Source organism: Agelaius phoeniceus, chromosome 13 (assembly GCF_051311805.1).
Source record: "Agelaius phoeniceus isolate bAgePho1 chromosome 13, bAgePho1.hap1, whole genome shotgun sequence".
In the NCBI taxonomy this organism is placed as follows: Eukaryota; Metazoa; Chordata; class Aves; order Passeriformes; family Icteridae; genus Agelaius; species Agelaius phoeniceus.
In genome coordinates, this window is record NC_135277.1 from 16,012,053 (window position 1) to 16,037,812 (window position 25,760).

The following is a 25,760-nucleotide window of genomic DNA, read 5'->3' on the forward strand; positions in this document are numbered from 1 at the left end:
GATTGGCCCGGCCGCGCCCGCGTGACGCGCGGCGGACGCGCGCGCGCCCCCTCCGCTCCCGCGGACCGACCCCGCGCGCCGGCCCCGCGTTTCCAAGGCGACCCGGCAGGAACGGCGGGAGGCGCGCGCGGGATCGCGCGCGGGCGGTCCCCGGGTTCCTCCCCCCGCGGCCGCCGGTCCCGCGCGGGGCGCGCGCCGGGCGCTGGCGGCGCGGGTGCCGCGGGCAGCAGGTACGTGCGGGGAGCCCCGGGGACGGAGGCGCGAGCGGGGAGCCCCGGTCCGCGCCGTGCCCCGGCGCGGGCTGCGGGTCTCGGCCGTGCCCGAGCCGCGGGACCGTACCGCGCTCCAGCGCGGGCGGCGGGTCCGTGCCGTGCCCCGTCGCGGCCGTGCGCGGCTCGGGAATCCCGGTCCCTCCGCCCCCCGGGGCCGCCGCGCGCCCCGCCGTCCCCGGGGTCGGGCTGGGCGGTCCGGCGAGCTCCCCGCGCCGCGGCGGCGGGGGCCGCGCTGGCGGGTGAGCCCCTCCGCGGCGGACAAAGTTTGGCGGCGGGCGCCGCCTCCCGCCAACTTGCCGGCGGTGGGGCCGGGGGCCCGAGGGCGCCGTGCGGCGGGCCGGCCTGCGGCGGGGCCCGAGCCCCCTCACGCGGGGTCAGCCGAGCCGCGGCCCGGCCGGGGCGGTGCGAGGGTCGCTCCGCCTGTACTGCGGGGCCGGAGCTGCGTTCGGCGGGGCCGGGGGGGGCTCTGGGCGCTGGGGGCGCCTCACGCATCGCGGCCCGGCCCGCGCGCCTCCGGACGGGCCGGACAACTTCGGATGTGCGGATCCCGAATACGAACAGCCCCGGTAATGCCTGAGCGGGAAAGTTGCTTTTATTGTGTGTGTGTGTGCAAACCCACCCAACGGTGGTGCCTCAGCAGTGTCTTCACGCAAGAGTACTCTGTATCTGTAAGGTGCTGCATTGCTTCTTGCAAACCCCCTGTCCTGGAGTAGCATCATTGCTTGCCCCAACGAGAAAAGGAATAGTAGTTTCTTTTCTGGGCTCGAAATCCAATTAGAGTGCTCTTTACTAGGGAATTTTCGGTTTGCCTTCCTTAATATGTAATAAACTTAACAGGCCTTTTTGTTAGATTTGTAGAGATGAAATGTAAATTGTGGGGACTGATGAGCTGTAATGGGACAGCACGTCAGAATAAATTTTCTTAAAAATAGTAGTATGTGAACATGCATGGTTTCAAAGCTTGTTAGCATTCTGAAGTTAGGAAAAGGCTCTGCTAAGCGTATCTCCAGAATTTCTTGGTTCTTAGATGAAAGTTTAAGAGCAAACCGATATACGAGCTCTGTATTAGAGCATGCACCTGACACCAGTTGTAACAGCTGCAGAAGATTTTATGTGTAAAAGAAGTAAAATGTGTAATGGTGTGGGGGCCTTTACAGCTGTGAATGCAATCAGCAGAGAAGGCTCATTTGTGGGAACGCAGGGCACCTCTCTCAGGCACATAGTCAGAAACTGCCGCTTTGCTATGTGACTCTTAGGAATCCTGCTATTTTTGCAACACTTATTACTGGAATTTGAACAAAGAGGGGTAAGCAGCCTCTGTACTTTTAACATGCTGTAATAACATTACTAACCAAGTGTGGATTAGATGAAACAGTACTGATAATAATTTTTTGATAGCTCCTGTGAAGATGCTGAGAGTTCCTGCAGGACACTTGTAAAAGGGTTTTTGCTACCACAGTCACGTTAGGTGGGGGTTATAAATTAGACTGTACAAAATAGTAGCACATAGGTGCTTTGTAAGGAGATACTGCAATTAGCATTGTGCACCAGGTATCTTGTATGGTAAAATGTGTGTCTTGATGCTGCAAACAATGTCTGTCTTGTGAGGCAGAATACTCTGTGCAGAGAAGGGGGGGAATACTTCTCATTTACAGAGGATGCAGAATAAGAAGCAAGTGTGTGCTGCTTGAAACGTGTCATGGTTCCTAAATGCTGGGAAGAGTGTGCCCACAGTCAGCGAGGGAATGGTGTGAGTGAGGAGCCCATTCCCGAAGCAATGCATGTGTGTACTCATCTTACTCATTCCTCTGGGTTTCTGAACAAAGTGGAGTTTTTGCAGCCCTGTCCTGATGCAAAAGTGTTTAGGGCAAGATGCTGTTTTCGCCTGAAGGGTGAAAAGAGGTGGAAGTTGCACACAAATTGAGATGTGGTTATCAGGTAGTAATTGTGCTAAAGACAGCAGTGGACAGCAGGGATGTGAAGCAAGAGTACACATCTGCTATTTCAGCCACAAAACTGGAGTAGTAGGTACGATAAAGATCTGAACTGGCACTGGTTTATGAAAAGGCCGGTAAGAAAATTAAGATGTGAGCTACGTATGCTTGCAGTGTGAGTACAAGTGCAAGCCTGCTACTCAGCTGAAGTATTTTCAGATCTTGACTGACAGCATAAATGCAGAACATAACCGTAGCTGTCTCCCCTCTCACTGTGCCTGTTCCCAAAGGTTGGTTGGCTGTAAGTGTGATTACAGTTCTGAAGGTGCCCTGTACAAGATGCTTACAGCTCATTATGCTCTCCTGGCCCCCAGTGCTGTTCCACCAGGTGGGTTCAGTGGTGGCTCCCCCAAACCTGGCTACCTGCAGCTTGCTGTTTGTCTCTGCTGGGCTCTCACTGCGGAGCCTGAGGCTGCAGTGGTGTTGCATCACAGGGGGACAGGACTCACAACATCTCCAGCAGGATGGAGCTCATGGTTACCCTGTTCCTGCACGTGATCAGCTCCACACTGGAGGAGAAGCTGCACTGCCCTGCGAGATCCTGACACGACTAAAATTTACCTGCATCATCAGGATTCGTGTAAATTAGTTGCATTACCTGGCAATAGCACAAGAATTAATTGAATTGTGTTACACAGGACAAAACTGCATCTTTTATCAGAGCAGCAAACGGGGTGTTACTTCAATCACAGTGGTGCTCAGCTCAACTGCTTCCTGGACAATGGGATTAACAAACAGAAAAAATACTTTATCCCTATGAGCACTGCAGAACCAATATTGACATAGGAGACCAAGCTGGACTCCTTTCTGCTGCATGGGTTAACATCTAAAGTGTCCAATAAGTGCCATTTGCAGAATCTACATTTCTAGTTGGTGTATGAGAGGAGGACTGAGGTTTAATTCCTCCTTTTCCTCTCCTCACTGGTTCTAGACTGATTGTGTATGCTGCTGAAGGGTATTTGCCACACTCTTGTTAGGTTCAGTAGTAGGAGGATAAGTCTGGAATAATCACTGGTGTTGGAAAATGGGGAGTTTTGAATTTTTTGACTTGTAAAAAATTTCTGAACTTTTGGGACTATTTTTGAAGTAGGTGGATATGAGCATACTTGGTGAAATTCCATTTTCAAGAGAAGAAGAGTAAAAAAATAGTAAAAGGTTGGCTTCTTACTGCTCTGGGGTAGAACTTTGCTGTTGTTCATTCTTTGGCTCTAGAGGTTTCTGTCCAAGGTGAATTGATGTGGAGGGATAGAATGTAAGAAAATAAAGATAGTGCAGAAGGCAGTCTCACACCTGAGGAGTTGCAGCTGTACCAATCACCAAAGATTAGGAACAGGCCTGCCCTTAATAGGCCACAGCTGTGTCCAATAAGAAGATGAATGCTACAAAAGAGTGGGGCAGCTGGGTGAGGAGGGAGTTGGAGTTTGTTGGCTGTGCTGTGAAGAGAGATGGAGTTTGTTGGCTGAGCTGTGAAGAGAGATGGAGTTTGTTGGCTGAGCTGTGAAGAGAGATGGAGTTTGTTGGCTGTGCTGTGAAGAGAGATGGAGTTTGTTGGCTGAGCTGTGAGGAGAGATGGAGTTTGTTGGCTGAGCTGTGAGGAGAGATGGAGTTTGTTGGCTGTGCTGTGAAGAGAGATGGAGTTTGTTGGCTGTGCTGTGAAGAGAGATGGAGTTTGTTGGCTGTGCTGTGAAGAGAGATGGAGTTTGTTGGCTGAGTTGTGAAGAGAGATGGAGTTTGTTGGCTGTGCTGTGAAGGAGGAGTCAGTGCTATGAGGAGATGCCCATGAGAAATCACCAAGAAGGTATGGGACTTTTGAAATACAATGACAACAAATTGAAACCTTTTTTTCTCCAGATTTGTAGCTGGTGTGTTGTGGGCAGCAGCAGGGTCACCTCAGTCTGTCATATTTCAGCCCACCCATTTGCTGGGCTTAGGGTTTGGTGTGGCAAGTTGATGTCTTAGGGTTTAATTCTTAATTTTGTTATAAGGTCCCAGTGAAAGCTGTTGCCTCCATGTAATCCCATTGAAATCACTGGGTTTGCATGAATAGAGTGAAGTCAGGCCTTGTAAATTCAAATAAATTCAAATAGCAGTGGAGGCTTTCTGATGATACTTGTCAATAATGTTTATCAAGTAAGCATCATAAAGTGCAACATCAGCTTATTTCTTGGTTTATTCCTCTGTCTCACTTGCATTTTATTATGTTCTAGAGTTCAGCATTGCTTTGATGTGTTTCAACCAAAATTTCTTTGGGGCATTTTTTGTATCTTTCCTTAGATCTGTAAAGCAGTGTGTGTGCCTATAGCATCACAGACAAATAAAAGTGCCTTTGGAAATGCATGTTCAAATCCATTGGTTGCAGTGCTAGTCCTGTAAATCAGCAAATACCTGAATTAGGGTTGTGCAGCTCCAGTTCTGTGTTCTGAGCCACCCTGCTCGGTGAATGAGGCAGTGATTTGCAGGAAGAGTGGTATGTGATCTTCATAGTTGAGAGCAGGATTAATGCAAATGGAGCTGAAGTAATAGGCTGTTCTAAACATGGTGCTTCTGAATTTTCAAGAGCTTTACTTTCAGCCCAAATAACCTTCTTGCAAATTAGTTTCTAACGTGGAACCTCTTGGTATTGGGAGGCTTAGCCACTTTTGTGTGTTTGTTTGGGTTTTATTTTGTAAAATTACACTACATGGAGGTATAAACTTCCCTTGTTGACTTTAAAAAAATCCCTAAATGGGATTTGAGCCTTCAGTGGCGATTTCTAATTTGGGTAATTGCCTTATTTCATGAGGTTGTTACTGGATGAATGGGGGAAGGACCTTTGGGTCTGTGCTTTGTGCAGGGGAACAAGAGGTGAAGTCTGACCTGTTTCATCCTCCTTTCTGCCCTGTGTCCTGCCCCAGCAGCCTGCAGTGCTCCCAGCACGCTTGCCTCTGTTCTCCCAGAGGCACCAGGTGCCCAGCCCTTTGCACAGGGAGCTTGTGTCCATTTGGATTGGCTTTTGAGAGGCCACCCTGTTTAATACTTGATTAAAAAAGCAAGCAGGCATAGGAAAACAGTTCAGTTTAACTTGAATGGATTGCTGTGAGACAAAGATCATCTCTGCTGTTCAGGGAACTTCAAAGGCTGCCTGCAGACGAGGCAAGTGTCAGAGCTTCTCAAAAAAGTTGTGAAAGTCTTTGTAGTGGAAAGTGTTATGTGTCTGATATTTAAGTGTGCCTACCAGGTTTTTCCACTAATAGAAAATGAAAATTCGGGCATAAAAATAGCAAAATACAAGTTTTATTGAAGTTAGTGAGACCTTTACTGTTGAATTATTTTATAATTCTTCCTTCAATGCTTTTGTTCAAATTTATCGAATTACTTCTTACAGAAAAGCGATTATTTGGACTACCAGTCAATTTAGCTGATGGCACAAGTGTAAAGAAAGCTCTTTGGGTGAACTAAAGAGCTCCTGTCTGTCTGTAATAATTAAAGTTAGCAAACATACAGGATGTAAACATGAGGCATGTGGTGTGTCTCAGCAAGCAGTGCATAATTTTTCTCTGTATATAATAACTGCCTGCATTTTACAACCCAGATGTAGTAAAGAATTGCATTTTTATCTGGAATGATAAAAGTAGACAGTTTTGAAAGCAGTTTTTAACAGGAGAGGGAGATACAGTCAAAGTTCACGTGTTAATTGCACAAGTGTATTAAAAAAAAGCCAATCTGAACGATTTTTCTTGCATATATTTGTTGCTTTTCTTTTGCTACTGGCTGCCACATGCAGAAATCTGAATGCTCTCTTTTTTTCTTTTTTTTCCAGTCATAAGAGGAAGGACTTTTGGAGCAGGGGCAGTAGTGTAATTAAATAGATACGTTTAACTTGGAAAGGTGTTATTTTTAGAACTAGCTCAAAAGGGCAGGTACTCCTTGGAGACATTCTAATATGGCCAGATTGTCTCCTCCAACTAAAGAGCAGTACAGGACATGGGCAGCAGCAAGGTTTACTTAAAAGTTTTTGATGCATGTTATCTCTGGGCAAAAAAAAAAAGAGTGGGTAGAACTTGTGAGCCTCTGGGCTCTTGGTGCTTCATTCCAGAGTGCAGGCTCCAGAGAGAAGCCCTTGTTCCCTTCCTTTCTCAGGGCCATGCTGGTGCTGGTTCCCTTCCCCACGGGGCAGCAGCTGCTCAGGGTGCCCTGATTGCTGCTCCCCTGAATTCACATCCTCACCTATGAGGAGCAGGGGAGTTGGTGCTTGCTCCTGGTAGGAAGGGATGTGTACATGAATTAATGGGCACACTGCAGAGATATTTTTCTCCCTACTCTCTGTTCTTTTTTTGTGGTTCTGTTTGCTCACTTTTCCACCTCTGAGCAAAGGGGAGCATATGGCAGTGTGCTGTCCATCTGGTTGCCACTTACTGTGAAATCATTATGCAGGCAAATTTGGCCCCATCTTGAATTTCTTAGGTAGGAGAAACTGTTACTAGAATGACAGCTGAAGTGTTTCTACTGAGCTGTAAATGTGAATTAAGCACAGAATGAACACAAAGGGCTCTTTCTGAATATTTTCAATCTTCTACATTAAATAAACCCCAACTTGTGCTATGCTAGTATTTAAAGCAAATAAGGCTGGGATCCTCATTGTGTGAGCAGTAGACTCTTCAAGTACAGATAAAAGACAGGTCCTGTCCCAGAGGATCTGCAGTCTAAATACATTTTAATGAGAATATAGTGAATGGTGATAGGTGCTCAGGAGCCCCCTAGTTACAGAGATAATACTGTATAAAATTCCATTGGCATCTTTGCATCCTAGCACAAGCTTGTCACATAGTCTCTTGAAATGCATAGCAGATGTTAATTTAGGTCTGTGCATTGTGGGTATACCCAGGTATTTCTTGTTTACCTGCATATCAAGGATCAACAGTGGTAAAGAGAAGTCTTACTGTCTTTGGCACCATAAGCACATGTAAGTTTTTGTTATCACATTTCACATTGAAATAATAATAACCTAGCTTTCCTCTAGCTATCTAAAGAAATACCGCTGAAAAAAACCAATTAGGTGATGATGTTTATGCTGTAATATTCTCATACCTTATCTGCAGACAAGAGTACCTGTGAAAGCAGTTTTAAATTCAGTTTATTTTACAGTTAGGAAGGTTAACTTCTGTACATTTTCTATTGCGTGAGTCAAGAGCTTGTTTTTCATGTAGCCCCATGGAAAAGCCTATATTTTTTTAAATTGGAACAGCTGGCTGCAGAAATAGAAGATCAGTCAAAAGAAAGTAATTTATCTGAAACAATCTTCCTTGCTCTTTAGATCGGGGATCCTGACTTTGGATTATTACATGCATATTTATTATATAGTACTGCTGCAGTGATTCCACTGTGATATGAAAGTGCTTGTGGACTGGAAAGAAGAGTTTTGTCTTTGTGGAGGACAGTGGCTAGAGTTTCTTCACTGCATTCTTTAAAGTTTTCATTTTGTTTTGAATAGAAGTGCAGTCAAGTTTTTAAATATTGTAAGTATTGAGATGTTTTGCCTTTTTTCCTCCAAGAGCCTATTTAAAGGACTATAGATAGCTTTCTGAAAAACTTTTGTTCTGTACTGCATCATGCAATGGGAAAAGTTCATTTTAAGTTTCAAAAAAAAATCCGAAGTTTGAGGTTTGCTCTAAAGGAACTGTTTTGAGTAGATATTCTCTGCATTAATATGTCTTCCAAGTATTTTAAAATGGGAATTCAGCCCTCAGTACACAGCAGTAAAACTGGGCTGACAGTGGGGATTCCGAGTAGATTTGGGGAGGAGGAAATATTTCATGGCTTCTGTTGGGTCTGGGGGAGAGCTGTGGCCTCTGTGCTGCTGATCTGCAGCCAAGCCCCTGCTGGAGCAGCACTGGGGCAGCCAGCTCTGCTAAAACCCTGCTGAGCTGCACCTTGCACTGCCTTGGTGAATGACTTGTGCCCTGCAGAACTTTTTTCCAGTTCAAAAGAAGAAGAAGAAAATAAGGAGGGCTAGCACAGAAAAATTCAAAGCTTTTCTTTTAGGTCCATTTCTTTAGCTCAGAGCATCAGAGGATACTTCCTGAGTAGTAGTTGGGCTTTTTAAATGCATGGTGTCATATGACTTGTCTTGAAGTTTTCTGAGATATATTTTATTTCAAAGTTCGTTGTGGGATAAATCTGTGATGAATCTAAATGTTACATGCTGAGTGAGATTCATGGGCATATTCACCAAACTTGTCTCCCTGCTCTTGTTTTTTAATGTGAAAATGAGAAAGAATTCCTTTAGTAGCTTGCTTCTCATGAGATAGAAGTAACTGGTAAGGCAGTTTCTCTCTGCTTTAGAAGTCAGAATAGTCACCATAGTGACTCCTGAGACTGACATTTGAAAAAGATTATATTTAGTTAAAGATTCTAAAGAGTTTGAGTTTAATGATACTGGCCATCTTCCTGCATCTATTATTCTGCTGTAGAAAAAGAACTAACTGTGAGCAGGTAAAGAGCCATGGTTCTAGCTAAGGAAGAGACTATGACAGTTGTCTTGAAGTGCTGCTTTTAGGCTGGTACCCAGGCTTCATATCCTGCCAGCAGGCAGGAGTTTTGATGTGTAAATGAAGGTATTCTTTGAAATGCTGGGAAGGCCTGGAGTGCCAGGCAAAGGGTTCCCTCCAGAGCCCAAGGAACAGGAGCTCAGGGATTGTTACAGCCCTTTGAATCTCTAGCTATGGACTGTCCAGTTGTAAGGGTGATGTTTGGTTTATTTTTTAATTGCATTCTCTTTTGATTAAAAATGCTCAGCAGCAGCTCCCTTGTGCTTTTCTGAAATTTGGGAGTGATGGAAAGAAACTTGGAGTTTTTTCCATTAGCAGTTGGGTATTTTACCCAATCTGACTGCAGCACTTCATTCTGAAGCATAGATAGGCTTGTTGCTTTTGAAGAACTGCTTTCAGTATAAGATAATTTCCTTTTTCAGGGGGAAAGGGCTGCAGCCCAAGTAGGTGGTAGCCTGCCAAGGCCCAAATCTGAAAGCACTGGGTATAGTGAACTAGCAAGCAAAGACTAATTGGTTATTTGTTTGAAGCATTTGCAAATGCAGCCAGGTCTCTGAGTGCCCGGGCGACTGCTGGGATGTGAGTGATGTTTGCTGGGTTAAATGAAGTAAGTGCATCTCTAGTGGGAGAGAAAGGCTCCACAGTCTCATCTAAAAGCACTGCAAACTCTTGGCTTCCACGGGCTGCCTTGATGGAGAGATTTCATGGGCTGAGTGAACAGTGAAGTCAGCCAGCTTTCTTCTGCTTCATGCCTCCAGATAAGGATTAAGGTACATGGGACAAATTGACTGGGAAATACAGGTTTGCACAGTGCATTTTGTCAAGAGAGGGAGGACTTTATACCCCAGTGCCTGTGTATTTCACAAGCTTTAAAAATCACTTTCAAACATACTCCCTTTTTGTTGGTGGCTGCGTGGGGCAGGAGCTTTCTCTTCTGGTGATGTCTAATGAAATTAAATACTTATCTTGGTTATAATGCTATCATAAGGCAATGCCAAGTGTTGTTTCCTAGAATGAAGGTAGAAAAAAGGGAAGGCCAGTGTTCAAGATATGAAGTTATAAAATGGAGGATTCGATATTGCAAGAAAAACTGATGGCAGTGGTACTTTCCTTCCCTAGATGGACATCTGAGCTTGGGGCTGGTTGTGTTTAAATGGTTTAGCAAAGCACTTCAGTCTGAAAAAGGCTGTTTTTCTCTTAGTTTCACTGAGTATATAAGGCATACTGCATGAACAACATTTGGCAGAAGAGAAGCAGAATGTATCTGAAACCTTTAATTATATATTGTAGGCAGCACTGTCTAGGTCAGAAGGCACCATATTATCAAATAACATATTACAGGTATTCAGAACTTGCACAGTAGCTTGATTATTCAGTGAATAATTGGTCTTTGTTAAGCAGATAATGGTACTGTTTGCATTCAGAGCCTAGATTGGAAGTATATGATATAGAATATTTGTATTTTAAATCATCTGCTATCCAGCTGATGTAAGAACTAAATAGAACAGAGTTCAGTAAAAGCTTCTAGGATGCTAGACTGCCTCTTCTGCTGTGCAGGTCTCACTGACTGTATCATACCTGCAGTTCTGAAGGTGTTGGAGAGATTTTTTTTTTTTTGGTTTATTGAATTTAATTTTGTATGGGTGTTTGCAGCAATGCTTGGGACCATATAGACTGTTTTAACATAGACAGTATTAAAAACAAACCAAACAGAAAATGCCCAGAAGAATAAACAGTTTGGAAGCTTTCTGACCTGCTGGTGGGCAGGAAGGGAAGGGAGAACAAGAGTATGATTACAGGCAAATAGGATTTATGAGAGAAATGCCATGTCTTTGTGTCACACACACCACACCTTATTTTGCTTATCTAGAGGAGAGAGTATTTCTGCTGCATGAATATTTACTTAGGCTTTTTAATCCTTAACGATCCCAAGGTGTAATATGAAATTATTGACTGCAGTGTCAATAGCTGGTAATTTTTATGAGTATGTCAGAATATGAGCTCAAGTAAGTTTGCAGGTTCCTTGGGCACTCCTTCCTGTAAGCTTATGCTTGGAGGTGACTGTCAGCTTGGGAGGATCCCCAGTGCTACAGTGCCCAGTGTTGTACAGGCTGGGGAGCAGGTGATGGTGAACAGACCTTGCTCCTCTGGGTTTTGTCTTACTTTCTTTTTCCCAAGATGGAGTTTAAAAGAAAAGCAGTAAGGTGATAAAATGACTGCCTTAAAGGACAACAAAAGTGATCAAACCCACCCAAAGTAATGGGTTTTTTTATGAAGTGCAGTGTAGTCAGCTAATCAAAACACATATTCTCTATCTGTGGCTGTTTAGCCTGCAGAAGATCAGCCTGCCTTGCAGTAGGGAAGTTGTATTTTCCATATGAGCTGAATACCCATTTGAGCTGTGATCAGCACTCTGCCTTCCCTAAGGAGATGGCAGTGATGGTAGCATTTATCATACATAAAGCAATCTGTCTTGCTCTATATATCTGCTAAAAGACATGTGAAAAGTAGAGACCAAGGCAGCAGCATCCATGATCTCAGTAACTCCTCAGACAACAAGACTGATGGTGAGCTAAGGAAATCACTTCTCCCCTGCTCACCTGAGCCCCATATTTAGCCACAGCAGTAGTTTTGGGTTGGGTTGATTTAGAAGCCTGTCTGTAAAGGAATCTGCTAGCAGAATATTGGCTGAAGGGTTTGTGTAGTGCATGAAGCTGTTGACCTGTGCTGCAGACCCATGAACCTCTGGGTGAAAACAAATTCTTGTTCACAGCAGAAATTGAGTACCTGGCTAGAGCACTGTGGCTTACATTGAAAATGGTTACTTGAAAATTCAGTGACCTAGTAGGTAAGAGTTGGAATTTTGGTGTTCAAGGAGAAATTGTAGTGCATACAATTGTTTTACTAAAAGCAAGGAGTTTGTCCGGGTTATTTAGGATTGAAGAAATCACAGAATGTAATGCATGTCCTGCTATCATCAAGCAGCCCTGTGTCTGAAGCAGAGACATAAAACCAAGGGCAAAAGTTCTGTTCAGGGAAAGAAAGACAGAGCAGAGTTAAGTTGCAGAGCACTTTTTTTCATGGAAAAGCACTGAATATTAGAATTTTGCTTTAGTCCTCTGCTCTGTAACATGCTAGCAGAAATGATGGATCGGTGATTCCTCTGACTTGGCAAGATTGGGGCTGCTCCCTGGAAAATGCAGCAGAAGAGCCTCAGAGGCTGCTCTGGGTATGCTCACAGATTGGTGAGCCTTTGCAAGGAGGGGAGAGACAAAGGACTTGCAAGCCAAGATCAAAATAAAAAATGGTGTATAAAAGGTGCCATACATGACCTGTTTTTCAGTTTCTCTGCTAAGGGCAATGAAGCTGCATGGTATGCAATTTCTAACGATTTTTCCTTGTATCAAGCTAAACATTCCATTCATTTTCCCTCTCAGGACTGAGCTATGAGCATTCTTGTGATTCCAGCAAGGGCAGGTCTCTGTGTAGCAGCAGCTACTGGACCTACATGCTGGACCAAGCTGCTTCCCTTGTGCCTGTTGTGGTGTGTGGTGTCAAAGGTGTTAAAGTTGCTAATTGTTAATTTAAAATCCAGGTGAAAGGATGGATGACAACATTTTTATGTGCAAAGCTAGAGTTTGTGTATCCCCTGTGCAAGGAGTATGGAGTGTTTTCAAGCTTAGGTTTTTGTCAGTTTTGATTGTTTTGTGTTTGTTTTGGTGCATGGATAAGTGTGTTTAAATTTGTTTTCATCTTTTTTCTGAGATACAGTTTTGCATTTCTATAATAATTTATAACTGATTGTTTTAAGTTGTATATTATACAACTGAAGTGTTAGAGGAAATAATTCAGGCATGGGTTTTTAATGAAATAAGATTTAGTAACACTGTTCACAATTACAATTTATTTACCTAGAAAATCCTACTAAGTTTTACCCTTAAATAAGCAGGTTAGCACTCTGTCCCTTCTCCAGTTTTCACAAATTTCAACATTGTATCTGCTGACAAAGTGAATAGGTGGGGTTAAGAAAAGCATTTCAGCCAGGTGGACTTCTTGTCATTATCTATAATGTGTGTATGCACATGTGGATCCTGTAATTTTTCTGCCTTCGGAGCTCTCATTAAGTTCATCCTGCTGCAGAGCTTCAAGTTTGATTTGTACTTTCCACCAGGTTGGCTTTGGGATAGCCTCTTATCCCATTGTTTTGCTGTGATATTTTTATGCTAACTCTAGCAAAAGGAGATGTTTAAGGAGAAATATTTAAAGAATTTGAAACGTGCTTTTCATCTTCTGGACACAAGCTGGTACAACAAAGGGGAGAAAAGTCAGCATAATGTGACCAGCCATCTCTCTAAGTTGTCAGTGGAGCAGAGTTTGAGAACATCTGGACTGTGAAACACACCTCTTGAACTTTCATTGATTGGTTCCTTGGGCTGCCAGCCAGGAAGTGTATTTTTAGATACTTGCAGCAAATTTTATTGCATGTGAGTGAATGCCAGATCCATACTTCGTCAGCTGCTGGTTTTCAGTAAGTAGGGAGAATGGATTTGGGTTTAAGTTAAATAGTTAATTCTGTGCTGCATTGCAGAGTGCAGTTTGTACAGCTGTACCTGGGCAATGGCAACTAGTCACAAAGCCCAGCACAAACTGGGGTAATCCTGAGTGCTAATTCAGAGAGGAAACTATTAGCCTGGACACAGTAAAGCAATTTTTTCTTTCACTTAGCCATGGCCTCTGGAAGCAGAGATGGGAAAAATGTGTCTGTGTGTTTTGTTTTTATGGCTCACCATATTTTTTTTTCCCAGAACAAAGGAAGGCATATTAATTTAATGGAAAATGAATGGGTTGACTCCTTACATGAGTGAAATATGATGCTGCAGTTACATAGCACACTGGAGTACAGCTATTCCTTGGGATTTTGAAAGGAGGCACGTTCTTGTTAATAGCAGGAGAAAATAGTTCTGCCCTGCAGCTGTGTGCTCTGCCTGCAGCAGTGGGCAGGCAGGGGGGAAATGGAAGTGAAGGGTGGGGATGCCTGCACTGATCTCATCTCAGTGGTTGCCTTGGTCCCATGCATTCCTGAAGGATTCTGCTCTTGGTTGAGGGTGAACTCTGGTTTGGCCTGCCTGTGTTTTTGCCCTTTGGATGCTGCCTGATACTACTTCTGAGTGGCATCACACTTCCTTTGGACATCTCTGTGTTTTGTGCTCTACAGAAGAGCGTTTCCAATATTACTGCCTCTTGAAATGACTTGTTAATGGAATATCTTCCATTCAAGACAAATTTTCCTATCCTGAAGCACTCCCTGTTTCTCATGCTGGCTGTCCTGCAGTTTCTCTCTGTTAGCCTCAGTGTGGTAGGTCCATTAAAGCAGCCTGTGTTGATAAGGTGTGTAATCTATGCTTGTTCAAAGCAGTGTGATCTTACTACTGCAAACAATGCCTCACTTTAGATTAAGTGCTTTGGACCAGGGGTTATTTCACTTTAAAAACCACATTCTAAATCACCTAATGTGTCTCTAAGTAGCATGTGAATAACTGAAGTATGGGCTAACTTTTTTGTGTTCATTTCTGGGTTTCATTTCTGTTCATTTAAAAACCAGAGGATTCTGTTGTCCTTTCCCATCTTGGGCTGCAGTGGAGTTTGCAGTGGATTTTGGCAGCTCTCACTGAGAGCAGATGCCTGGGACCATCTGAAAGCTTTCTACCCTCCACTGTTCAAGTGTTGTGAGCTCTACAGTTCATAACCTGTCAATTGTCAACGTTGTTTTAAAAGTGTATGTTGATAGTGAGAAGAATTATACAAGAGAATGTTTTACCAAGGACAGGTGTTTTGGAGCTATGAAGATGAGAAATGAAGGCTCACAATATATTGCCCCTTTAAATCCTGTATTGCTCTTTGCAGCAGATTGTCTCATTTCTAGTGCTTGTTTTTGCAGTGACAGATGCAGTAAATCTCTCACCTGATGTCAGTATCATCTTAATACCTCACAGATATTCTTGGTTTATTGGAAAATTTGTATGGATTTGGATTTTTATATTTCTGATTCAAATAAGATTTCAAAAGCAATTAATTTTATTTTTGGAATATTTTCATATGTATCTTAAAAAAAACTCAAAAACCTACACTTACAACACTTGAGGTTTTTCCTTCTATTGGAAAGTGGCAGGATTTTTATCAACAGAATGCTAGATCAAAGGTTGGAAACTTGAATACTAATCCAGATATTAGCATCTGTTTCCTATGTGGTCTTGGGCTTTGTGTTTAGTTAGGAAGTATGTTTTCAGTAGTTTATTTAAATTCTATGGAAAGTGCTGGGGAGTCTTCAGCTGAGTTTGATAGATTGTGTAGCAGATAATGGTTGGTTTGGAGGGGTTAGTGCAATGGTGATACACAAATTATTTCTGAAAATTTTCAGAGCTGTTTCACGAGCTTTTAATGATCTTAATCCAGAAAGCTAATACAGATGTAGCTTCTTTGCTCTCATCTGTTTTTAGCATGTTTTTGAGTTTCTTATATCCTAAAAATGTTTAGTGAATATACTGGTAAAGTAGTTTGGTTGCTGAATTGATAAATCTTAACAAAAATTTATGTTTGCAGCTGCAACAGTCACGGTTCTGTTACAAGCAGGTGACTGGTACGTGTTACAGGTTGAAGAGCAAAAATGTGTTTTATTTATATCTTGACATTTGTTTACTGTTCTGGGGCTTGCATTGCAGTATGGATCTGTTGCATAACCTTTGCTTGAAAAGCATCCTTTTATCTGCTCAGTGTATTAGACAGAACCTCCTTATTGGAAATGGGTCATGGGACTTGAGGTACTAAATAAGATACAGCTGCAGTAGAGCTGGGGAGGGTGGCAGGATGGCCTTGGGTCACACAGTGGCCAAAGCTTTTCTGCCTGTGTGCTGCCACTGGATAGTGAAGGACAGAGGACAAAGGTTTTTTTGTGGGGCAAGTGGCTGGGGTCTCCCAGCCACATTGGGAGACTCTGTTTTCTTTATGATCTTCTGTTCTGATGAAAATAGTCACTAAACAAAGCTTTTTAAGACGTGTGTTTTATACACTGCCTGTGCTGAGCCCTAGGGTAGCAGAGTTTGTTGCATAAGCGTCCATTGTACATTTCTCCAGCAGACACTGTGATAGAAGTGTTCACAGAAAATTATTGTATCTCCTTTCATAGATATTTGTTATAATTATTTAATACACTGGCAAAAGCCACTGAATCTGATTTGAAGTTAGTGCCAGGCATTTTAAATGAGAATAACTTTTCTCCATCATCTCCCTAACTGCAATTGAACTACTCTGGCTGTATATTGAAAGAGAAGCCTAGGAATTAACATGCATGACTTTTAATTGAAAATACATGAGAGGTTTGGATATGCTATTTGTTTCTTCCCATTTTGCTATGATTTAGTAAGTGTTGGGTAGAACAGTTACTCCAAACAGTTACTCCAAAGTTTACTCGTGGAATTGCTGCAGAGGCTGAGGGCAGGTCCCTTTCTGTGCCAGTCCCTGCCCTGAACTTTCTGGCTGTTGTCAGTGGCAGCAGGAGCTTGCTGGGACAGAACCTCTGGGATTCCTGGGGACACTTGAGGACGACCAGCTCCCAGGCAGGGATCCATGCTAGATGCATCAGTTTGCTTTCCCTTATCATTGTGTCTTATAACTACAGTTCCTCTAAAGTTATTCCCAAAACTTTTCTAAGGCAGGAAAGTTCTCTTTTTTTCTTGGTTGGTTGGTTTTTTCCTCTCTCCTCATTCTTTTCCCCCTCCATAAAGGAAGAGCTGGGGTCCAGCAGCCACGGTCTGGTCCTGTGGAGGCACCTGCTGTGGTTTCAGGCACCAAAGTCCAAGCAGCTGAGACAGTGTCAGAGCATTAACACTTCTGTTTGAACCATGGTGCACATTTTATCTGCCTGTAAGATATCACTGTTCTTACTGCTCTGGGCCTCTCTTGCTCATGTTTTTCTGGGGCTGTAGTTTTACCACGTGTCTTTAAGGCTGTGGTTCCAAGTGCATTGCAGAAGCCTGAGGGAATACTGAGGTAAATTTTATATTTGATTTTAAATTTAAATTTATTTTAAATTTTTAGATTTAAATTTTATTTTTTATATTTATTTTAAATTTTATATTATCCCAGAGTACCATCCTCATTGCTTCACAACATGGATTTCTTAGTATGTTAGCAGTAGCACCAAATCAGTGTCCCACAGGAAAAGCTGGTTCTAGGCTCAGAGTTTTGAATCACAATAAGATCAATTTCCTAGTGAATAGTGAACTTTGTGAGCCTTTAGCAATTGAGAAGTTGATTTTAAGTTTATCTTGATGCTATCAGTGGAAGAGCACAAGCTGACAGTTCTCCCCTCTAAATCAAAGGGAGTGCATGGGTGGGTGTTCCTGCATCTTCTTTGAAATTTATTCAGTAGCTTGTGATACTCTGCATTTCCTCATGTGACAAGAATATCAGTCCTCTCTGTTCTTGCAGAGTTTGAAAAAGATGAGTGCTGGGCAGGGATGGTGATGTTAGGTATTCTTGAGAGGGGAAAAAGATAATTTGGACATTTTTACTTTCCATGTGTGGTTTATTTTATTACCAGTAGCTGAATGCATTTTAATATGTATTTATATGAATAAGCAAATAGCTTCATTCTGAAGGAATTCTGCATGCCTGTGTAGATCAAATGCTTTTTGACATTTTCAGAAAGTACTTCTCTTGCATACTTCACTGATCCTTTTTGTATTCCATACAAAATAACTAAGGAATCGATTACTTCTAGTAAAAAAGAGGCCTTGCTTCCTATCCCTTTTCCAGCTCCAGTGGGAAGAACTGTTGCCTTATCTGTTCAGTTTGCAGTGGTCAGACTAGGCAGGCTCCAAACATCTGCTGGCCATGGGTGTGTTCAGACTCAGAGCTGAGGGGAAGGCACACTGTGCTGCAAGGGAGAATCCCTGGCTCTGTGTGTGTGTGTCCCTGTGACACAGAGCTGAGGGGAAGGCTGTGCTGCAGGGGGATCCCTGGCTCTGTGTGTGTGTGTGTGTCCCTGTGACACAGAGCTGAGGGGAAGGCACACTGTGCTGCAAGGGAGAATCCCTGGCTCTGTGTGTGTGTGTGTGTCCCTGTGACACAGAGCTGAGGGGAAGGCACACTGTGCTGCAGGGGATCCCTGGCTCTGTGTGTGTGTGTGTGTGTCCCTGTGACACAGAGCTGAGGGGAAGGCACACTGTGCTGCAGGGGCATCCCTGGCTCTGTGTGTGTGTCCCTGTGACACAGAGCTGAGGGGAAGGCACACTGTGCTGCAGGGACATCCCTGGCTCTGTGTGTGTGTGTGTGTGTCCCTGTGACACAGAGCTGAGGGGAAGGCACACTGTGCTGCAGGGGGATCCCTGGCTCTGTGTGTGTGTGTGTGTGTCCCTGTGACACAGCTGAGGGGAAGGCACACTGTGCTGCAAGGGAGAATCCCTGGCTCTGTGTGTGTGTGTCCCTGTGACACAGCTGAGGGGAAGGCACACTGTGCTGCAAGGGAGAATCCCTGGCTCTGTGTGTGTGTGTGTCCCTGTGACACAGCTGAGGGGAAGGCACACTGTGCTGCAGGGGGATCCCTGGCTCTCTGTGTGTCCCTGTGACACAGAGCTGAGGGGAGGGCACACTCTGCTGCAGGGGGATCCCTGGCTCTGTGTGTGTGTGTGTGTCCCTGTGACACAGAGCTGAGGGGAAGGCACACTGTGCTGCAGGGGATCCCTGGCTCTGTGTGTGTGTGTGTGTCCCTGTGACACAGAGCTGAGGGGAAGGCACACTGTGCTGCAGGGGCATCCCTGGCCGTGTGTGTGTCCCTGTGACACAGAGCTGAGGGGAGGGCACACTGTGCTGCAGGGGCATCCCTGGCTCTCTGTGTTCCCCTGTGACACAGACTCAGAGCTGAGGGGAAGGCACACTCTCACACTGTGCTGCAGGGGGATCCCTGGCTCTGTGTGTGTCCCTGTGACACAGAGCTGAGGGGAAGGCACACTCTCACACTGTGCTGCAGGGGGATCCCTGGCTCTGTGTGTGTGTCCCTGTGACACAGGGCTGAGGGGAAGGCACACTCTCACACTCTGCTGCAGGGGGATCCCTGGCTGTGTGTGTGTCCCTGTGATGGAGTTGGAGCTGAGGGGAGGGCACACTCTCACTTTGCTGCAGGGGAAATCTGCCCCAGCTGACAGGGCTGCACTGGGTGGCCTTGGCTCCAAGTGCTTCACAGGACTGCCTGGGCTGGGCCTGCTTGCTCACAGCTTGGACCCAGTGTCTCAGCAGCAGTACTTTGTGGCAGAAAGCTGGCCTGTAATTTGCAGTAAGTGCATTCCATCACCTGCTGAGGGAAGCAGGGTGACCTGGTTAAATGCACCAGACATATATTAAATAATGGCTGCCAGTACTCTGTGTGCTGGAATAAGGTGGTTAAATCTTGCATTTCAGGCTCCTGGTGATCAGGAAGGACTGTGCCAGCCAAAAGCAGTACAGCTGCTGTGTCCCTATACCTCTGTGAGGTAACTTGCCTCTGAAGTACAAGACGGATGAGAATTCAAGAGTTTTAGTGTGTTTTTAGAGTGGAGTTTATCCTGTGTACATCACCAGGATTAAATGCTGCAACTGTTCGTAAATTTGCATTCAAAACAGCTGGGTTGGTTGTTTCCAAAAGCTGAATTACAAAGCATAACACTGTCCAAGAGAAGAACAATAAATTTCACATCTATAGGCTAATTGTTATATACTTGCTTTTAAGATACACAGTAAAGCCATAAATTCATATAAATTTATTGCATTTTCTCTGGAAGGTTGCCCATAATACTTTCCAGGAGTGACAAAACAGATATTTCTCACAAATATATTTGTGATTCAGTTGGTTCTTAGAATGAAATCTTTGGTTCCAGATGTTTGTTTTGATTTGTCTAATAACTGGATTTAGTACCAGTCTAGTTAGGTTTCTTTTGATTCTGTACTGTTAATTATGTGAAAACCAAAATTGGTCTAAAGAACTTACTTCTTACTCTTCTTCCTAGCTAGAAACATAATATTTATGGGCCTCCCAGAGTTGTAATTGGCAAGATGCATTGAAATCCTCAGCTTCAAGAGATGCTAACAATTTCTTATGAGATTTTTCTCTGTACTTTCTGCCATTCTTATTGTAGTGTTGTGACTCTTTTGTATTTTCACTGACGTTATGTTCTCTAGAAAACTAGAGGATACTTCTGAAATTTCTAAAGGCCTTTAATTCCAGAGTCCGTGAGGCCCAGGATCTGAAGAAAATTAAATTTGATAGTTTGAGGAAGAGTCTTAAGGTTGAAGGCCAATGGCTGAAAGACAATCTCAAAGTTACATTAATCTAAGAGTATGATCAGAAATTCAGGCAAGAGTTAAGCTCCAAGTAAGATGGGCTATATGGCTGATGAAAATTAAAATGTAGTGAGTTTTGTCTGTTCTTCTGACAGCTGGTGACAGACACTGGTGACTAAGACAGATTGCCCTGAACTGACACACACCTCTTACTCAGGGTGTCTCAAGGATTTGTGTTATTCTGCTGCTGTTAAAAGCCTGGGTGAATTTCCAGCTCTGTCCAAATAAAATTTGCTGTTGGATTCAAATGGACTTATGTTCTTCCCTCAGAAGCCATCAATGGGCTGCAAAAATTAGGTTCATCTGTGATAAACTCAAATCTAGTCAGAGATGACCTGCCAGGTCTCTAAATAGACCTAAAAACATTAATTCTGGCATGTTCAAAAGGGTACATATTTTTTTCTACACTATTCTAGAGAGCAGCTAGACTGATCTTTCTTGGCTTGAAAACAAAAAGTTGTGGCTGCAGGTTTCTGGTTTGGCTTTTCACTGCACTTCCAGGGAGTGGGAAAAAGAGAACTAAAAACAACATCCAAGGGTTGACTCTTGACAGACAAAGGCAAACCAAAGTACTTTGAAGCTAAATCGGTACTTGATTTGTTTCCAGTAGTAACAGTTTGGTTTAATGCAGCTTTACTAGGTTCGTGGCATTCCCAGAAATGCAGTTGTTTTTAGCCAAGGAAATATAAACCCAACTTTGGGGTTCAGATGGGGGGGTGTGGATGTGTTTTTTTGTTTGAGGAGGTTTGTTTGTTTCTTTGTTTTGAGAAACAGAATTTGCAACATAAAAAGTCATGGTTTGTGGGGGGAGTGCCTGTGTTATGAAATTTGTCCAAATGATCATTGGACTATATGCTGAGTCCATTTAGTTTCCCAGAGCAGACAAAGTCAGATGTTTTCAGTCCAGTGGAGCTGTTGATGCCAGGCTCCTTCCTATCAGCAAGTGCAGTGGCACATTTCAAATTTAAACTGCTCCTGAGCTGCCAGGGCTGAGCCCAGAGCAGCATCCACGGTGCCCCTTCCATCCCTGTGCTGAGCTGAGCACGGGACTCCTCCATCTCCCTGGAGCCCTGGCTGGCCCAGGTGCTGCTCTCTGTGTGCAGGTTTACCCTCCCATTCCAGCCTGAGTCCCCCAGCTGCAGCTGTGGGCAGAGCAGGGGGTGCTCAGGGGCACAGGGAAGTGCTGGGAGCCCTGTGCCCAGTCCTGCTGGGGAACAGCCTGCTTAGGGCTCTCCCTTTCTCAGGAGGCCCACATGGGGAGGCCAGACAAATCTGTGAAGGGACCTTTTAGCTATGTGCCTGTTCTCTGGCCTCAAGAGCCCTGTGGTGTTCTTTTTCCCCGTGGGAATCCCTGTGGGGATTTTTTTCTACCACATGCAGGAACTATAGATAACTGTGAGGATCACCAATTTATTACAGCTAAATACAAGCAGTTTGTAAAATGGAAAGGGAAATGGCATGCTTGGAATTACTCCAGAGAAAGAGATCAAATGAATAATCTGGCTGAAGGAATGCCTTTTATGTATTGAGGAGCTAAGAGCAAGCTTGCTATTTGGAAAGCCTTTGTGGATGGACAAGTTTTGCACATCTTTGAGATCCATACTGCTCTCAGTATTTGCCTTAGTATTAAACTTCCTCAAGCAGAAGGCCCTCAGTGCAGAGAGCACCTTTTCTTTGCCCCATGGCATCTTCTGAACTAGCAGCACTGTGAGTTGCTGCAGTGCCTGCCAGACCTGTGCCTTTTCTGGAGGATGTTGGGGGTGTGTGAGCGCCATGAATTCCAGCAGTGCCAGTGTGCACCGTGTAGCACGAACTGAATGAGAGCCCAGAGGAGCTGTGGGCAGCTCTTGTGTTAAAGTCTATTGATGCTGGAGCAGTTGCAGATCACAGAACCTGTCTGGAGATCTGCTGCACAATCCCTGCCTCCTCCCCAGCTTCCATGTGAAGAGAGAGAGAGCACAAGGAAGAAGCATGAGTGGAGTCTTTTTGTAACCTTCCAAAACAGAGCAGCTCCTCCTGTTTCTTTTGGTCTGGAAGTGCCATGTGCTGCACACCTGCAAGCTCCTTGGAAGAGGCTGGGCTTGACTGGGCTCTCCTCAGATCTGTTTTGGATTAATTCTCCTCTAAAGCCTTGGTTCCAGCTACTCTTATTTGTTCTGTACTCCAGATTTGCAGTACTGAAATGTTCAGGATTCAGCCAATGATCTTGTTGCATTCGTGATGAGATTATTAACTGTGCACAAGATAATTTTTCTCTCTTTTGGCCCATCTAGACTTCTCTCTAGAAAGTGAGAGTCCACTTAGGATTAATGAGGGTTTTTAGTTACATAATTACATGCTGTTTTTTTTTCCTTGAACGGTGTTCTGCTTAATTTCAGCATAGAGGTTGATTCCACAAGGGAATAGAATTATTACTGCATGAGCAAGTGCAAATCTGCCATTTCCTAATTTGAGTTTTTCCTTTTTTTTTTTTTTTTTTTTTTTTAATGTAGTGTATTTAAAAACTTTGCTGTCAATCCCTCCATGAAAAAGATGCAAAATTCAAATGTCCCTTCTTCCTTGAAATAAAAAGCTCCTTCTCTTGTGCCTCTTTTCTTTTGGACACTGCATAGGAATGTTAAAGATTAAGGAAGTTAATTTGCTTTTTGTTTTCTGTGTGGCATCTCTGCATTCATAATTTTTTGACAAATCTAATACCTCATCGAATTCTTGTCTTACATAAAGCATTTTGGAAGGTCAGTTTAATCAAAAGAATTTTTTTTAATCTCATAGCCTGTGATTTTTCCTGTTGGGGGAAAAAGAAGAACCAATTTTATTTAACCCAAAGTAAAGCAAGGAAGTGCAGGAACCATGCTGGCAATTTTGTCAGTTTTCCCCCTTCAGACATACAAGTTGCTGGATTCCTGAAGGGAACAGTTTTGGCATATGTGACCAATTCAACTTTCTAAATGCAGATGATTGGAGCCAATTAAAATTCTCAGGACAAAACCAGTTGTGATCCCAGGGGGCCTGGGAATTTCAGTTCTTGGAGAAATGCAGCTTGCAGTAGTGGCAATGAGTGATCACATCAGGTTTGTGGTGATGCTCAGGACGATATCCATGGTGTCAATCACCAAAAAACCTGGCTTGGCTAATTCCCAAGGGCTCAATGTGTAAATCACTCTTGCAGTTTCACTTTGAAAGCATCGGGGGTAATATCTGTTTAGGTGTGTCCCCTACTCTTCTTACTCTTATTTCAGATTATTCCTTTTCTTCCTGTTTTTCTGATAGCTCCTGACATCTCTGGGATTGCCCAGCTGGCACACGAGTAGCCATCATTGGCATTTAGGCTTCAAAGTGGATCAGGCTTTCAATCTCTAGACTGAGATAAGAATGTAACTTGTTTGCACAAAGGAAGCAAAATTCTGTTTCTTGATGTGGACTAGATTCAGAGTAAAAAGCTCCAGAGTGACACAAAAGGAGAAAAGCCCCCAGAGCAGCCCTCTTCCTCCTCTGCACCCCTGCCTGAGTCTCTTCAGTGATTTTATGCTGCATGTTTGCTCCAGCTGGATATTGCCAATGGCCAGGGCTCTGCACATCATCTTGGACTATTTCTGATCTAAAGTCTTTCTGCTTTGTGTGCTTTGTTTCTTTGGCTGTGCACAGTGCCTTGCCCTGCACTCTCACTTTTGCTGGCACAGCTATTTTTGAGCTGTACTATGACCTGTATCAGGGAAGCCATCCTGCCTTTTTTTTTTTTTTTCTTTGATGGATGTGCTGTGGGCAGAGGAAGGAGATGGAGCTGGTGAGAGCACAAAACTCCACCTTGCAGCAACAGCAGTGTCTCCTTGAGTGGGGCCTGTGGCATTTCCTTTGAATGCAAACTCTGAGCCTGTCCAGCTGTCTAAGCTGCTATTGGGGGACTTGTTACAAGAACGTGTCAGAATTTGGTTTTGTAGCTACTTTGTAAGGGCACAAACTTGGATGCTTCAGTTAGCATCTGAATTTTGTACAGGAGCTTACAGATTCATGATGCTACGCCTCAGAACATGAGCAAGTGCAGCAAACAGCTCTGAATCATGTCTTGACTTCAGCTCAGCTGAATAGGGTACAAGTTAGTAGGGACTTTGGTGCAAAAGGCTTAAATTAAATAATCTTCCTACTCCCCACCCCCAATTGGGCCCACTACATTGTGACACGTGTTTTGTAAGACTGTGCTTGAATCAATGCTAAAAGCCATGGTTTTCATGCACCAGTAGAGTATAGATTTTTATTTTTTTTAAGTATGCTATTGGAGTTTTGTTTTTTGTTTTAGCTTAGTGTATGTATGCCATGTGCTATGCTTTAGCATACACTTTCCAAACTCTGTTCTATGCTTTTTGTTGTTTCAGCGAGATTTTATCTCCTGTTAGCAAGCTCCTGCCAAGGTGTGGTGACTGACAATAGAAGATCGATGTAAACATTAACAAATGAACTGGGGCAGGATGTGGCTGGGCAAGGCCAGCAGCAGAACCTTTGCTCCAGTGCAGGGCATGACCCAGAGCCTGCACTGCAGGAGCTGGGGGCAGGTGTTTGCCAGGGCCCTGCACAGGACAGGGAACAGCCCAAAAACACCTGACAGGAGCCTTGGGAGCACTGGCATGGATAGTGAGGGTGCACAGAGCAGAGCTGAAGGGCTTGCAAGGCAAGGACAGCACTTGGAAGCATTTTGAAGATGTTGCCTCAGAAAGAGCTCAGGGGTTGGGCTCCAACTCCCTTCATTGCTTAAGAGGGTGAAGAGCTGTGATCCCACACGTTTGAAGCTGGGCTACCAGTTGCAAACTTACATGGTTCCCATCAGATTGCACTGTCCTCTTGGTACACACGAGATGTCAGTCATTTAGTGCACTGAACGTTTCTGGCTTTTACACTGCTTGAAAGCTTGCACTAGGAACTAGTGGGACAATTCTTTCCTTTCTGTCAGAATTCCCTTCTGAACTGTTTCTGTTAAACTCTGGACACTGCTCCTGCTGCACCATCTCACCTGGAAAACCACGGAACAAGCAGAATTGCTGAGCTCTCAGGGGTTGGGCATTGCCTGTGCTCACGTGGCAGCTCAGCAAGTGCTGTGTGCTGCCTACTCTCAATTCTGCAAAGTGGGAAAAAAAGCCAGAAACTCTGGACCTGTTAGTAATTCTATCAGAGGAGACTATGAGAGATGAGGCATTTTTGTCTACTGAACATTGAGTATATTAGGCGGGGAAAGGGCTGCATGGAAAAATTTTCACTCAGGTGATGGATGGAATACCCAAAAGTTGCTCTTTGTTGGCAGGGAGAAGAGCAATGTCATTCCACTTTGCCTACAGGAAAATCCTGTAGGAATGCAAGCAGGAGATAAGTTTAAAAGAATACAATTTCCCTGCTGATCCCTGCTGCCTTTAAGCACAAGTCAGTTGCAAAGAAATTTCTTGTGGAAGTTTCAAGTTGTTTATGTTGCTCTGAAATGTGAATTTTTTAAAGGAAGTTACAAACAGACAGATGAGGTGAAGTGGATGGTAAAAAAAATGTTTTTGCAGAATACCAGGATATGTTAAGATACTTCTTTCTGTTGCTTGCATAAAGCCTGGAAAGAAGCA

At 44.0% G+C, this 25,760-nt stretch overlaps 1 protein-coding gene across 3 annotated transcripts in view; it reads left to right on the forward strand.

Annotated features, from left to right (window-relative positions):
• Nucleotides 1–64: 64 nt before the first annotated feature.
• TMEM266 (transmembrane protein 266) overlaps nt 65–25,760 on the forward strand; it is an 85,177-nt gene continuing 59,481 nt past the window's right edge. For 2 of the 3 annotated variants that reach the window (XM_077185789.1, XM_077185791.1), the window contains exon 1: nt 65–230. The gene's annotated coding sequence lies outside the window, so the exon portion shown is untranslated. Of the gene's footprint in view, nt 231–574; nt 839–25,760 lie in introns of those variants that run through there. The other variant, XM_077185790.1, reaches the window with a different exon arrangement.